This window comes from Oncorhynchus mykiss, chromosome 16, assembly GCF_057628025.1.
Source record: "Oncorhynchus mykiss isolate SJ-2025 chromosome 16, ASM5762802v1, whole genome shotgun sequence".
Taxonomy (NCBI): Eukaryota; Metazoa; Chordata; class Actinopteri; order Salmoniformes; family Salmonidae; genus Oncorhynchus; species Oncorhynchus mykiss.
Genome location: NC_143037.1, coordinates 47,246,631 through 47,262,098, shown reverse-complemented (window position 1 = coordinate 47,262,098; position 15,468 = coordinate 47,246,631). Strand labels below are relative to the sequence as shown.

The 15,468-nt window shown below is 41.4% G+C and overlaps 1 long non-coding RNA gene across 1 annotated transcript; it reads right to left on the bottom strand.

The window, feature by feature from the left end:
• Positions 1–3,280: 3,280 nt before the first annotated feature.
• Positions 3,281–5,726, bottom strand: LOC110492089 (uncharacterized). The gene is made up of 2 exons (XR_002468949.3): positions 5,053–5,726; positions 3,281–4,893 (listed from the first exon to the last, which is right to left on the bottom strand). It is a non-coding gene; the product is annotated as an uncharacterized LOC110492089 (long non-coding RNA).
• Positions 5,727–15,468: the final 9,742 nt, after the last annotated feature.

Genomic DNA, 15,468 nt, shown 5'->3' with positions numbered 1-15,468 from the left:
CTTTTGTAATGGTATCGAATTAGACACTTAATACATACAGTATTATATTGAACAATGTTATATAATATGCTTCTGTTTTATGTTTTTGTGACTCTTGTGTACTCACACTTGCTTTGTTCTAAGCCACAGAAATCATTTTCACCAGCTTGCCATGCAGACATTCTGTATAGGAAGGAGTGATCATACACAGAAATCATTTTCACCAGCTTGCCATGCAGACATTCTGTATAGGAAGGAGTGATCATACACAGAAAGTACTTGTAGCTTCTTTTTGTTTTTCATTTTATGTCATACGAATTCTGAGGTTAAGGTATTGTTTGGGTCTCTTTTAGTGTGTCTGAAACATGTCTTTAGCCTAGTTGCCCATATACGCAGGTAGCCTAGTGATGAGAGTGTTGGACCAGTAACCGAGAGTTTGCTAGATCGAATCCCCGAGCTGACAAGGTAAAAAAAATCTGTCGTTCTGCCCCTGAACAAGGCAGTTTAGCCACTGTTCCTAGGCCGTCATTGTAAATAAGAAATGTGTTCTTAACCGAGTTGCCTAGTTAAAAAATATACATGTTGCGCAAATGCTTGGCAATACATTTTAGCAGAACTGCATTTAAAACACAGCCCAATCTATTGTTTAAAAGTACACTCGGCATGCATAGCAGGGTGATTTCTTGTTTATAGACCTCTACAAGTAGATGAATTCATATAGTCTACCCTTAAAATCAGGAACTAAGAGGAATGTTACAATTTCCATTATGCATAACATTACATCACTGTTTTTGTTTTATCTAACTGGAGGAATTTGCCATTTAAAAACAACAACATTTGAGCACATAAGTGTTACCTTACTTTCATTTCTACTTTTCAGAAATGTTCTGTATTTTTAACATCTCAAAATTACTGTTAATTCTACTAGCATCCTAAAGTTCAAGAATGGAATTTGGAAAATAAAAGAATGTTTTTATAAAATTTACATTTTGATCTAATTCCCAGTGTAAAGAAAAGTTGTAGGCCTCTTAACCATAACTACATGTATCCACTGGATACCCCCAGTTGCCTTCACTCGGTCTGTCGTCTGCTGTGTTGGAGGGAATGTTGTCGTCTGCTGTGTTGGAGGGAATGTTGTCGTCTGCAGTGTTGGAGGGAATGTTGTCGTCTGCTGTGTTGGAGGGAATGTTGTCGTCTGATGTGTTGGAGGGAATGTTGTCGTCTGCTGGGTTGGAGGGAATGTTGTCGTCTGCTGTGTTGGAGGGAATGTTGTCGTCTGCTGTGTTGGAGGGAATGTTGTCGTCTGCTGTGTTGGAGGGAATGTTGTCGTCTGCTGTGTTGGAGGGAATGTTGTCGTCTGCTGTGTTGGAGGGAATGTTGTCGTCTGCAGTGTTGGAGGGAATGTTGTCGTCTGATGTGTTGGAGGGAATGTTGTCGTCTGCTGTGTTGGAGGGAATGTTGTCGTCTGATGTGTTGGAGGGAATGTTGTCGTCTGCTGTGTTGGAGGGAATGTTGTCGTCTGCTGTGTTGGAGGGAATGTTGTTGTCTGCTGTGTCGAAGGGAATATACAGTCGTGGCCAAAAGTTTTGAGAATGACAAATATTAATATTAATGACAAACTGCTGCCTCAGTTTGTATGATGGCAATTTACATATACTCCAGAATGTTATGAAGAGTGATCAGATGAATTGCAATTAATTTCAGTCCCTCTTTGCCATGCAAATGAACTAAATTCCCCAAAAAACATTTCCACTGCATTTCAGCCCTGCCACAAAAAGGACCAGCTGACATGTCAGTGATTCTCTCGTTAACACAGGTGTGAGTGTTGACGAGGACAAGGCTGGAAATCACACTGCCATGCTGATTGAGTTTGAATAACAGACTGGAAGCTTCAAAAGGAGGGTGGTGCTTGGAATCATTGTTCTTCCTCTGTCAACCATGGTTACATGCAAGGAAACACGTGCCGTCATCATTGCTTTGCACAAAAAGGGCTTCACAGGCAAGGATATTGCTGTCGGTAAGATTGCACCTAAATCAACCATTTATCGGATCATCAAGAACTTCAAGGAGAGCGGTTCAATTGTTGTGAAGAAGGCTTCACGGCCCCCAAGAAAGTCCAGAAACCGCCAGGACCGTCTCCTAAAGTTGATTCAGCTGCGGGATCGGGGCACCACCAGTACAGAGCTTTTGCTCAGGAATGGCAGCAGGCAGGTGTGAGTGCATCTGCACGCACAGTGAGGCGGAGACTTTGAGGATGGCCTGGTGTCAAGAAGGGCAGCCAAGAAGACACTTCTCTCCAGGAAAAACATCAGGGAATGACTGATATCCTGCTGAGGACTGGGGTAAAGTCATTTTCTCTTTTTTTTTTTTACCTTTATTTAACTAGGCAAGTCAGTTAAGAACAAATTCTTATTTTCAATGACGGCCTAGGAACAGTGGGTTAACTGCCTGTTCAAGGGCAAATCGACAGATTTGTACCTTGTCAGCTCGGGGGTTTGAACTTGCAACCTTCCAACGCTCTAACCACTAGGCTACCCTGCCGCCCCAATTTTCTCTGATGAATCCCCTTTCCGATTGTTTGGGGCATTCGGAAAAAAAGCTTGTCCGGAGAAGACAAGGTGAGCGCTACCATCAGTCCTGTGTCATGCCAATAGTAAAGCATCCTGAGACCATTCATGTGTGAGGTTGCTTCTCAGCCAAGGGAGTGGGCTCACTCACTTCATTTTTTGCCTAAGAACACAGCCATGAATAAAGAATGGTACCAACACATCCTCTGAGAACAACTTCTTCCAACCATCCAGGAACAGTTTGGTGATGAACGATGCCTTTTCCAGCATGATGGAGCAACTTGCCATAAGGCAAAAGTGACAACTAAGTGGCTTGTGGAACAAATCATTGATATTTTGGGTTCAAGGCCAGGAAAATCCCCAGACCTTAATCCCATTGAGAACCTGTGGTCAAACCTCAAGAGGTGGGTGAACAAACAAAAACCCACAAATTCTGACAAGCTCCAAGCATTGATTATGCAAGAATGGGCTGCCATCAGTCAGGATGTGGCCCAGAAGTTAATTGAAAGCATGAAAAAGAAGGGTCAACACTGCAAATATTGACTCTTTGCATCAAATTAATGTAATGTCAATAAAAGCCTTTGACACTTATGAAATGTTTGTAATTATACTTCAGTATTCCAGAGTAACATCTGACAAAAAAATCTAAAGACCCTGAGGCAGCAAACTTTGTGAAAATTAATATTTGTGTCATTCTCAAAACTTTGGGCCACGACTGTACACAGACAAGGTTATGGCTGGGGGATTATTTATTTTTTAAAGCTCAACACCACTGTAAATCCCATACAGACAATAAGGTCACACAGCTGGTTTGCATAAGCAGTAGTAATGACATCACTTTCACTGTTTGGGTGGGGCAAAGAAAGCATCCCACAACTGTCTCTCTATGTTGGTCGTGATAACCAAGTGCCCGACAGGTTAAGATTGATAGGGAAACCGACAAGTTTATTATTTGCAGTCTCTCTATAGACAGTTTGTAAGATAAGAGAGTAAAATATTGCTCAGCCCACCGTGATATCTACACACCCAAGCTATATTCAGCCTGTACTTTTGGATATAGCACTTTCTGTCAATTTATCTACACGGTTGGTCAACAGATATCTGCCACCCCTCCCAGTACACACCCCTCCCAGTAATCACAAGACACCCATGTGACCCCCCAAAGGGAAAATATTCATCCAAGGCCATTAGTAAGATTATGAATGTGCCCTCATACCAAGAGCCAATGTGTCACAGACACTAGACAAAAGCAAGGCAATGCCTGGGGACAGTCTAATCAACAACTCTTGACTTTATACAGATAGGCCTTTGTCCAGAAGAGGAGTATAAACAGTATATGGCAGTAGAGAGGCAGTATTACAATCACAGTACACAGTAGAGCCATAGCTTATTAGAATGAGAGTATTCTCCGGCACCATAGCTTAGAACACATAAAAGCATGAACATTCTGTCTGTAAATCCGTCTCTCTACTGTTATCTTTTGTATCATCAATAATATTGTCAGGAATCTTGCTCCATATTGAGAAATTGCTGCATGATTTAAACATGATTTCACCAGGTCATTTTTTCTGTAGAGGTGAGGCAACGTTTGGAGAGAAGCCATCTATATTTTACCGGACAGATGTGTCTGGGCTGGGGTGGAGCTGAGTTTTGTATTTACTGTGTGGGAGGACCAGAGGAACCCACCCATGTGAGACAAACGAACGACTGCCCCCTCTCGGAAGTTCAAGGCCGACCGCGGTACTGCAGGCATTGTTAACAGAAAGCAGTAAATGGGAAGAAAATGTCGATCTTCATTGTTCATCTTCGTGTAAATAAATAAAACATTCAAAGACAATCATGTTACCAATAGTTATTTCTAATAAACCAGATGTATGTACTTGAACCGATTATTTTAAAATCGCACACACAAGTAGTTATAAGGATAATTTAGTTGCTAATGGCAGCCTGCAGTACCCCGGTATGCCTTCAACGTGGGATAACCAATGAGAGGTAGCATCACTGAGTTAGCCTGCAACGTTACGGCCACTTCAAGCCATTCACCTTTATACCACTCCATCCCTCTAACCCGGCCCTGTGTGTGACTAGGGTAGTCAGAGATTATGAACACATCTCAACTGGCTGTTTTCATGGCGGGCGGGTCTCCCTTGGTGTAGACACAGCTGTGCGGCACGTCATGTTTTTCCCCTTCCTGCCAAGACGCGCCCCTGACACCCCATCTCCCCTCACTGATGGTAAAATAATATCCGGCAGGAATGGAGGGAGAGGACAGGCCCGTAGCAGGTAAATCTGTCCCATTGGATTAGTGTCGCCAACACGTAATGGCAGAGAAGACTGATGATTCAACCTGTCAAGTAAAAAATGAACTAAATCGTTCCCTAATCCCACTGATATTTGTTTAGGACTATGTAATGTTATAATAGTTACATACTACACACAGACTAAGGCATAGTTGCTCAAGGAATAGTGTGGCAGCACAAGTATGTATCGTCCGTTCAATACTCACCAGTAGTCATTGAAGGTGCGCTCAATACTCACTAGTAGTCATTGAAGGTGGAGTCATGGCAACAACAACTGAAAATAATCAAAAGAGCTCCTATTTTAGATACGGGTGTGTTCGTAAATTCAATCTAGAGTGCCAGAGTGCGCTCTGGGCATGCGTAAAATCAGAGTTTTGTCAGATTGTCTATTCATAAATGCAGAGCGTTGTTCAGAGCGCACACTGGATGCTGTGGCCGAGGAGTAGGGGTTGATCCTCACAACGGCAGTCAAGCACCCAACGCTAACGCGGGCTAGCTGACTAGCTACTTCCATACACAATTTGTACTCGCCCTTGCAGAGCTGGTTAGGGTGTTTTCATGTTATCTAGCGCGTTGGTGACTGTAACTGCTGCTGGCAACAATTTCATTACGCCTTTTGCCGACTTCACTGACACCGGCCATGTTCAATTGGTGTTGAGCGTTCGTAAATGAATCAGTTATCCTGCGCTCTGGCTCTGAAATCGGAGTAGATAGCCAGAGTGAATTTACGAAAGCACCCTACTTCTTGAAATGTATCTCAGCATCAAACACCCTCTTCATGTGCCGGACGTATTGCGTTACATCCCGTGTTTATTTTTGAGACGGATCCGCCCCTATCAGGTTTGGATTGTTTCGTTCAGGAACCTATTTGCCAGTATCCGGTATGTCTCCTGACATGAAACATAATTTTCACTGTTTCTAATCCGAGTTGCCTCCTCTGTAATTCTGATACCCCTTAAAAATATGTAGACTAATGTGAAAACGTTAATTTTCAGCCTGCGCCTGATATTCTAAGAATTGTTTTCTTTTGGGCCAGCCCAGGTTTATGATTTGCGCAACATTGTAGCCTAGAGACCAACTCGTGGCAGTTGCTGTTGTGTGAGAGAGAAGCCTGCCTGTATCACTCACAGAACCAGAATGAGATTAACTTTCTATGATCTCTCTCCCTTTCTCTACTCTGATAGACATGAACCTGCAACTCTCATCTCTCCAGCGTTGCACTTCATCATTTATTTCGTTGTAGAATCATAGCCATGGGAAGGGTACTTCATCATTTATTTCGTTGTAGAATCATAGCCATGGGAAGAGTACTTCATCATTTATTTCGTTGTAGAATCATAGCCATGGGAAGAGTACTTCATCATTTATTTCGTTGTAGAATCATAGCCATGGGAAGGGTACTTCATCATTTATTTCGTTGTAGAATCATAGCCATGTGAAGAGTACTTCATCATTTATTTCGTTGTAGAATCATAGCCATGGGAAGATTACTTCATCATTTATTTCGTTGTAGAATCATAGCCATGGGAATAGTACTTCATCATTTATTTCATTGTAGAATCATAGCCATGGGAAGGGTACTTCATCATTTATTTCGTTGTAGAATCATAGCCATGGGAAGAGTACTTCATCAGTTATTTCATTGTAGAATCATAGCCATGGGAAGGGTACTTCATCAGTTATTTCGTTGTAGAATCATAGCCATGGGAAGAGTACTTCATCATTTATTTCGTTGTAGAATCATAGCCATGGGAAGAGTACTTCATCATTTATTTCGTTGTAGAATCATAGCCATGGGAAGATTACTTCATCATTTATTTCGTTGTAGAATCATAGCCATGTGAAGAGTACTTCATCATTTATTTCGTTGTAGAATCATAGCCATGGGAAGATTACTTCATCATTTATTTCGTTGTAGAATCATAGCCATGGGAATAGTACTTCATCATTTATTTCATTGTAGAATCATAGCCATGGGAAGGGTACTTCATCATTTATTTCGTTGTAGAATCATAGCCATGGGAAGAGTACTTCATCAGTTATTTCATTGTAGAATCATAGCCATGGGAAGGGTACTTCATCAGTTATTTCGTTGTAGAATCATAGCCATGGGAAGAGTACTTCATCATTTATTTCGTTGTAGAATCATAGCCATGGGAAGAGTACTTCATCATTTATTTCGTTGTAGAATCATAGCCATGGGAAGAGTACTTCATCAGTTATTTCATTGTAGAATCATAGCCATGGGAAGGGTACTTCATCAGTTATTTCATTGTAGAATCATAGCCATGGGAAGAGTACTTCATCATTTATTTCGTTGTAGAATCATAGCCATGGGAAGAGTACTTCATCAGTTATTTCATTGTAGAATCGTAGCCATGGGAAGGGTACTTCATCAGTTATTTCATTGTAGAATCGTAGCCATGGGAAGGGTACTTCATCAGTTATTTCATTGTAGAATCGTAGCCATGGGAAGGGTACTTCATCAGTTATTTCGTTGTAGAATCATAGCCATGGGAAGGGTACTTCATCAGTTATTTCGTTGTAGAATCATAGCCATGGGAAGATTACTTCATCAGTTATTTCGTTGTAGAATCATAGCCATGTGAAGGGTACTTCATCAGTTATTTCGTTGTAGAATCATAGCCATGTGAAGGGTACTTCATCAGTTATTTCGTTGTAGAATCATAGCCATGTGAAGGGTACTTCATCAGTTATTTCGTTGTAGAATCATAGCCATGTGAAGGGTACTTCATCAGTTATTTCATTGTAGAATCATAGCCATGGGAAGAGTACTTCATCAGTTATTTCGTTGTAGAATCGTAGCCATGGGAAGGGTACTTCATCAGTTATTTCGTTGTAGAATCATAGCCATGGGAAGAGTACTTCATCAGTTATTTCATTGTAGAATCGTAGCCATGGGAAGGGTACTTCATCAGTTATTTCGTTGTAGAATCGTAGCCATGGGAAGGGTACTTCATCAGTTATTTCGTTGTAGAATCATAGCCATGGGAAGAGTACTTCATCAGTTATTTCGTTGTAGAATCATAGCCATGGGAAGAGTACTTCATCATTTATTTCGTTGTAGAATCGTAGCCATGGGAAGGGTACTTCATCAGTTATTTCGTTGTAGAATCATAGCCATGGGAAGAGTACTTCATCAGTTATTTCATTGTAGAATCATAGCCATGGGAAGAGTACTTCATCAGTTATTTCGTTGTAGAATCGTAGCCATGGGAAGGGTACTTCATCAGTTATTTCGTTGTAGAATCATAGCCATGGGAAGAGTACTTCATCAGTTATTTCATTGTAGAATCGTAGCCATGGGAAGGGTACTTCATCAGTTATTTCGTTGTAGAATCGTAGCCATGGGAAGGGTACTTCATCAGTTATTTCGTTGTAGAATCATAGCCATGGGAAGGGTGCTGGACAAGTGCTGCAGCACCCCTGATAAATTGGAATACATTTGCCGAAGTTCAAATCAAAATCAAATAACATTTTATTGGTCACGTACACATGTTTAGCAGAAGTTATTGCGGGTGTAGCGAAATTCTTGTGTTTCTAGCTCCAACAGTGCAATAATATCTAACAAGTAATATCTAACAATTTCACAACAATACACACAACAATACACACAACAATACACACAACACACACACCATTTTAAAGTAAAGGAATGGATACGGAATATTTAAATATTTGGACTAGCAATGTCAGAGCGGCATAGACTAAAATGGAGTAGGATAGAATAGAATATAGCATATACATATGAGATGAGTATTGCAAAATATGCAAACATTATTAAAGTGAGCTTGGATGGTACTATGGTGTTGAATGCTGAGTAATAGTCAGAAAGTGACTAGTGTTCCATTATTACAGTGGCCAGTGATTTCAAGTCTATGTATATAGGCAGCAGCCTCTAAGGTGCTTGAGATAGAAGCTGTTTTTCAGTCTCTTGGTCCCAGCTTTGATGCATCTATACTGACCTTGCATTCTGGATGATAGCGGTGTGAACAGGCAGTGGCTCAGGTGGTTGATGTCCTTGATGAAATTGTTGGTCTTCCTATGACATCGGGTGCTGTAGGTGTCCTGGAGGGCAGGTAGTTTGCTCCCGGTGATGCGTTGGGCAGACCGCACCACCCTCTGGAGATATGCGTTTACGGGCGGTGCAGTTGCCGTGCCAGGCGGTGATACAGCCCGACAGGATGCTCTCAATTGTGTATCTGTAAAAGTTTGTGATCGTTTCAGGTGCCAAGACAAATTTATTCTGCCTCCTGAGGTTGAAGAGGTGCTGTTGCGCCGCCTTCACCACACTGTCTGTGTTGGTGGACCATTTCAGTTTGTCATTGATATGTATGCCGAGGAACTTGAACTTTCCACCTTCTCCACTGCAGTCCCGTCGATGTACTCCCTCTGCTGTTTCCTGAAGTCCACGATCATGTCCTTCATTTTTGTTGGCATTGGGTGAGAGGTTATTTTCCTGGCACCACACTCCCAGGGCCCTCACCTCCTCCCTGTAGGCTGTCTCGTCATTGTTAGTAATCAGGTCTACTACTGTTGTGTCATCTGCAAACTTGATCATTGAGTTGGAGGCGTGCGTGGCCACGAAGTCATGGGTGAACGAGGAGTACAGGAAGGGGCTGAACACGCACCCTTGTGGGGCCCCCCGTGTTGAGGATCAGCAAAGTGGAGGTGTTGTTTCCTACATTCACCACCTGGGGGTTGGCCCATCAGAATGTCTAGGACCCAGTTGCACAGGGCAGGGTTCAGACCCTGGGCCCCAAGCTTAATGATGAGCTTGGAGGGTACTATGGTGTTGAATGCTGAGTTATAGTCAATGAACAGCATTATTCCATAGCTATTCCTCTTGTCCAGATGGAATAGGGCAGCATGATGGCAATTGCATTGTCTGTGGACCTATTTTTTGAAATGTATTTTATATTTAACCTTTATTTAACTAGGCAAGTCAGTTAAGAACAAATTCTTACTTACAATGATGGCCTAGGAACAGTAGAGAAGGAGAAGGAGAGCACACAGTCCTTGGTAGCTGGCCGCATAGCACAGTGTTATCCTCAAAGCGAGTGAAAAAGATGTTTAGCTTATCCGGGAGCAAGACGTCGGTGTCCGCGACCTGTCAGGTGTTCCCTTTGTAGTCCGTGATTGTCTGTAGTCCCTGCCACATAAGTAGTGTCTCTGAGCCGTTGAATTGCTACTCCACTTTGTCTCTGTACTGACGTCTTGCCTGTTTGATTGCCTTACGGAGAGAATAACTACACTGTTTGTATTCTGCTATATTCCCAGTCACCTTGCCATGGTAAATGTGGTGGTTCAAACTTTCAGTTTTGCGCAAAAATCCTGCCATCTATCCACGGTTTATGAATTGGGTATGTTTCAATATTCACAGTGGGTACAACATCTCCTATACATTTCCTGATAAACTCAGTCACCCGTATCTGTGTATTCGTCGATATTATTGTCAGAGGTTACCCGGAACATATCCCAATCCGCATGATCAAAACAATCTTGAAGCATGGATTCCGATTGGTGTTATAGAATTACTGCCGTATGTTCATAAATAAATGAAATAATTCAGAGTAAAACATCAGGAGTAGATCTATAATTTACCCACAGAGGATCAATAGCTTATTTGTTTTAAAATAGCCTAGCTATGGATTGTGTGTAGACCAATCACAAGGCATTGCCTACAGTCGGGAACACTTGGAAAATCTGTCAGTGAACAAACAGCATGTGGCCAAAATGACATGGAATTGCATGAAATGCGTTTATTAAAGCGCCTCTACTCTAATGTGCTAGTCTAGACCCCTATTCACATGGGACGATATGCATGCAATGCTTTAATATGAAGGGGATTTTCCGGTACCTCAGAGCTCCCAGGTCACCCCCCTCTCGTGCTCACTCTTTGTTCTGGCACCTCCAGATTTACAAATTAAGTACTGTTTACATCATGGCCACCCATGCTCAGGAGTGTCCCATTAGGAAGGAATGTTTACCAACTTCCTGTTTCTCTGGGACTGTGTTCCCTGTTGGCCTGTTGATGTTGACTCAGAGCTTATCTCTCGGCAGTGTAGACTCAACATCTGGCCTGACAGAGCAGGGCAGGATAACCTCTGGCAAGAACCCTTTCCACAGCAACAGAACAGATGTCCACGTAGTGTCTATCTGAGACCCTCCCCTGGTACCCTGTATGGAAATGGGAGAGGGATTTATTTTTACCTAGGAGTTGATGGAGAACTTAAAATTCTTTCTAGAGGAAATTGGGATTTCGCTGGTTATTGGATAGTGGTAATGTAGTACAACAGATAAGGATATGTTTTATCCTTTATGAACATTTTAGTTGATACATGGCACTGCTTTATGATAATAACGATTGGCTCAGGAGACAAATATGAAATCATTTAAATGGCAATGTCATGCCCTCCCTTGACTATACAATAACAGTCACCATATGGACACATCTGAACCTTTAATGACAGTAGAGATGCATATAATGATTGAAATCAATGGGGAAATCCATAGAGTTCTCTCAAGCTCCAAAAACTGATACACTGCAGTCATGAGGCCAAACAATAAGGCGTAGAACAGAATCCCAATCGGCCAATCTCAGTTTTCTAAAGCATAGAGTCAATGAGGCGGGAACAACGGCTGCTAACGTGCAGGCGGGATATCTGCAGAGTCAGGGGAGTCTAGAACGGTCTGGCTGTGTTCTCACTCTGTTTAGCCCTGAGAAAGTAGCCTCTCAGACCCTCAGTCTGTTTCAACAAATCTGTAGTTGCAGTGTGGAGGGCGGAGAAGAGAACAGATTATAAAAGAGTTCTTTCATCAGGAACACAATATAGGCTGTCAGTTTGCTAGCCTAGGATCAGGTGCTTTTATAACCGAAGGAAATGTCTCATTTTGACAGGGCCTTTCTTTTTGGGGGAAATACCATTCCAAATTGGCACAGAGAGTTTTACTGTAATGAGCTACAATATGAATCAACATCAGCATAGAGCTGTAGGAACGCTTGTATCACCTGGCCATTGAGAAGAGAAAAGCATGTCAAGGTCTCATTTCAGAGGGGGGAAAGTAGACATACATTTTTAGGCAAGTCAGTTAAGAACAAATTCTTATTTTCAAAGACAGCCTAGGAACAGTGGGTTAACTGCCTTGTTCAGGGGCAGAACAACATATTTTTACCTTGTCGGCTCAGGGATTTGATCTCGCAACCTTTCAGTTATTAGTCCAACACTCTAACCACTAGGCTACCTGCTGCCCCTACATCTTAACCGGAAGGTCAGCTAAGGACAAGATAACTGCAGCAAATAGATGTCTGATTATACACGGCGTGATGCCATGATGCCTAATATATATGGAACTTAATCTGACAGCTACCCTGACATGGTTAACCTTTAGTTGGGAATGGGGATCAATGTGTCCAACCCAGCCCCCAATGCCTGCACCCACCCAGAAATTGGACAGTTATTTTGCAGATGTTATCACAGGTGCAGCAAAATGCTTTTGTTTCTAGCTCCAATAGTACAGTAATACCTAACAACACAAAACAATACACATTAATCCCAAAAATATAAAGAACGAGCAATGTCAGAGTCCGGAATATAAATATACTCTGAGTGTATAAAACATTTGCAACACCTTCCTAATATTGAGTTGCACCCCTTTTGCCCTCAGAACAGCCTCAATTCATCAGGGCATGGACTCTACAAGGTGTCGAAAAGCATTCCACAGGGACGCTGGCCCATGTTGACGCCAATGCTTCCCACAGTTGTGTCAAGTTGGCTGGGTGTCCTTTGGGTGGTGGACTATTCTTGATACACACGGGAAACCGTTGAGCGCGAAAACCTCAGCAGCGTTGCAGTTCTTGACACCCTCAAACCTGTGTGCTGGGCACCTACTACCGTACCCCGTTCAAAGGCACTTAAATCTTTTGTCTTGCCCATTCACCCTCCGACTGGCAAACAATCCATGTCTCTATTGTCTCAAGGCTTAAAAATCCTTCACTTTACCTACACTGATTGAGGTGGATTTAACAAGTAATAGCAAGAAAGGACCATAGCTTTCACTTGGATTCACCTTGTCGGTGGTGAAAAGAGCAGGTGTTCCTAATGTGTGTACACTCAGAATACATGTACACGATGGCGTGTATAGACAGTATATGAATAGAAAAGGTGTGTGCAGCAGTAGTTAGGATGAGCCTTGACCAGATACAGTATATGCAGCGCCTTCAGAAAGGATTTATTTTGTCCACATTTTGTTGTGTTACAACTTGAATAAGACGTGCATTACCGAACTATACACACAACACCCCATAATGTCAAAGGGATTTCACCACGAGGCCAATGGTTACAGAGTTGAATGGTTGTGATATGAGAAAACTGAGGATGCATAGACAACATTGACCACATTGACGTGTGTACAGTATTCCGGATAGTAGCTCATATCCCGTTTTAAGGTCTTATTCTGGATAAGCAGTTTACATGCACCTTTTATATCCTTCTCATGAGTATCATTGTATCCATGAATAAACAGAATATTCCTAATTTAATTATGGATTAAAGGGAACAGTAATTGAAATATAGATAACGACAGTAGGCCTATAACTTCTCACATGTAGAGTAATATAATAGTAACTCCTGCAGAATTAGGCTATGTATTTCCTGCAGTGAAATTAGAAAATAATTGCTATTTTTGTCTCAGTAACAGGAATGGAGAAATATGATTGATTTATTTCAGCATGCGAATGAGTGTATAATGTGTTGTCTTTGACACTGTTATGCAAGCAGACAGTATTTCAACCACATACAATACAGTATGTGCCTAAGACAAACTGAAGTCTTATCGGAAACGTCTTTGGTTTTCTCACCTTTAATTTCCTTAAAACGGGTCAAACTGATGACATTTGGACATTTTGCACAGAACCAACCTTTTCCACTGTTTTGGAGTTTTCTCCCCGGTCTTAAACGAAACAGACAACTTTACCGCTGTTAACTAGATTACTAATGCATTCATTCTATCGATGATGACATTATTCTGGTGAGCACTACTTAATTTATGCTTCTAGGTTAACAAGTTATGACAGAAGAGAAGCTGCATGTATCAAACTATAGTTGACAAACAAATGGCCAGTAGTAAATTGTAGTAAATTCATTATAGCAGGCTAAATCATTATGGAATTATTGTGGTGGAGCGAACTGCACATCAAATCAAATCAATCAAATCAAATATATTTATATAGCCCTTCGTACATCAGCTGATGTCACAAAGTGCTGTACAGAAACCCAGCCTAAAACCCCAAACAGCAAGCAATGCAGGTGTAGAAGCAATTGACATTATGGGGTGTTGTGTGTATAGTTCAGTAATACATGTTTTATTCAAGTTGTAACACAACATGTAGCCTACTTTATGAAGTGATTTGCTTGACAACCAGATGAAAACATCATCACACAACAAACATGGTATGTGAAACAGCCTGTGCAGACCACAAAAACAACAGTAAACAGGATAAGATGTTTCATGCCACAGTATCCCATCTTAGATCAGCTTATCCCAAGGACCTTATCCGGGTTCCTCATAACCGGGACACAAGCTTTTTTGGGTTATTGTAAACAGGATATGATGTGTATATGCGTCAAATCAAAAACAGAATACTTATCCTGAAGTATAGTATCCTGAATAATAACGGTATATTGGTCTGCATGTAAACGTGGTCTTTGTAGTTACTCCGCAATACTAATCTAAATGAAAAGAAGGAAGCCTGTGCAGAATAAAAAATATTCTAAAAAATGCATCCTGTTTGCAACAAGGCACTTAAGTAAAAAATGTGGCAAAGAAATTACATTTTTGTCCTGAATAGAAAGTGTGATGTTTGGGGCAAAACCAGCACAACATATTACTGAGTACCACTCTTCATATTTTCAAGCATGGTGGTGGATGCATCATGTTATGGGTATGCTTGTCATCGGCAAGGACAAGGGAGTTTTTTAGGATAAAAAGAAACGGAATACAGCTATAAACAAAGGCAAAATCCTAGAGGAAAATCTGGTTCAGTCTGCTTTCCAACAGACATTGGGAGACGAATTCACATTTCAGCAGGACAATAACCTAAAACATAGAATCAAATCTACACTGGAGTTGCTAACTAAGACGACGTTGAATGTTCCTGAGTGGCCTAGTTGCAGTTTTGACTTAAATCACCTTGACAATCTATGGAAATACTTGAAAATGTATGTTTAAAAATGATCAACAATCAACTTGACTGAGCTTGAAGAATTTATGAAAGACTAATGGGCAAATATTGAACTATCCAGGTGTGCAAAGCTCTAAGAGACTTACCCAAAAAGTACTCACATCTGTAATTGCAGCCAAAGGTGCTTCTTATATAAATGAGACATTTCTGTATTTCCTTTTCAATAAATGTGCAAACATTTCTAAAAACATGTTTTCACTTTGTCATTGTTGTGAGTAGATGGGCGAGAAACAAATAGATTTAATCCATTTTTAATTCAGGCTGTAACACAACAAAATATGGAATAAGTCAAGGGGTATGAATAGTTTCTCAAGGCACTGTACATATAAAGTGTGTCACGCCCTGCCCATAGAGAGGC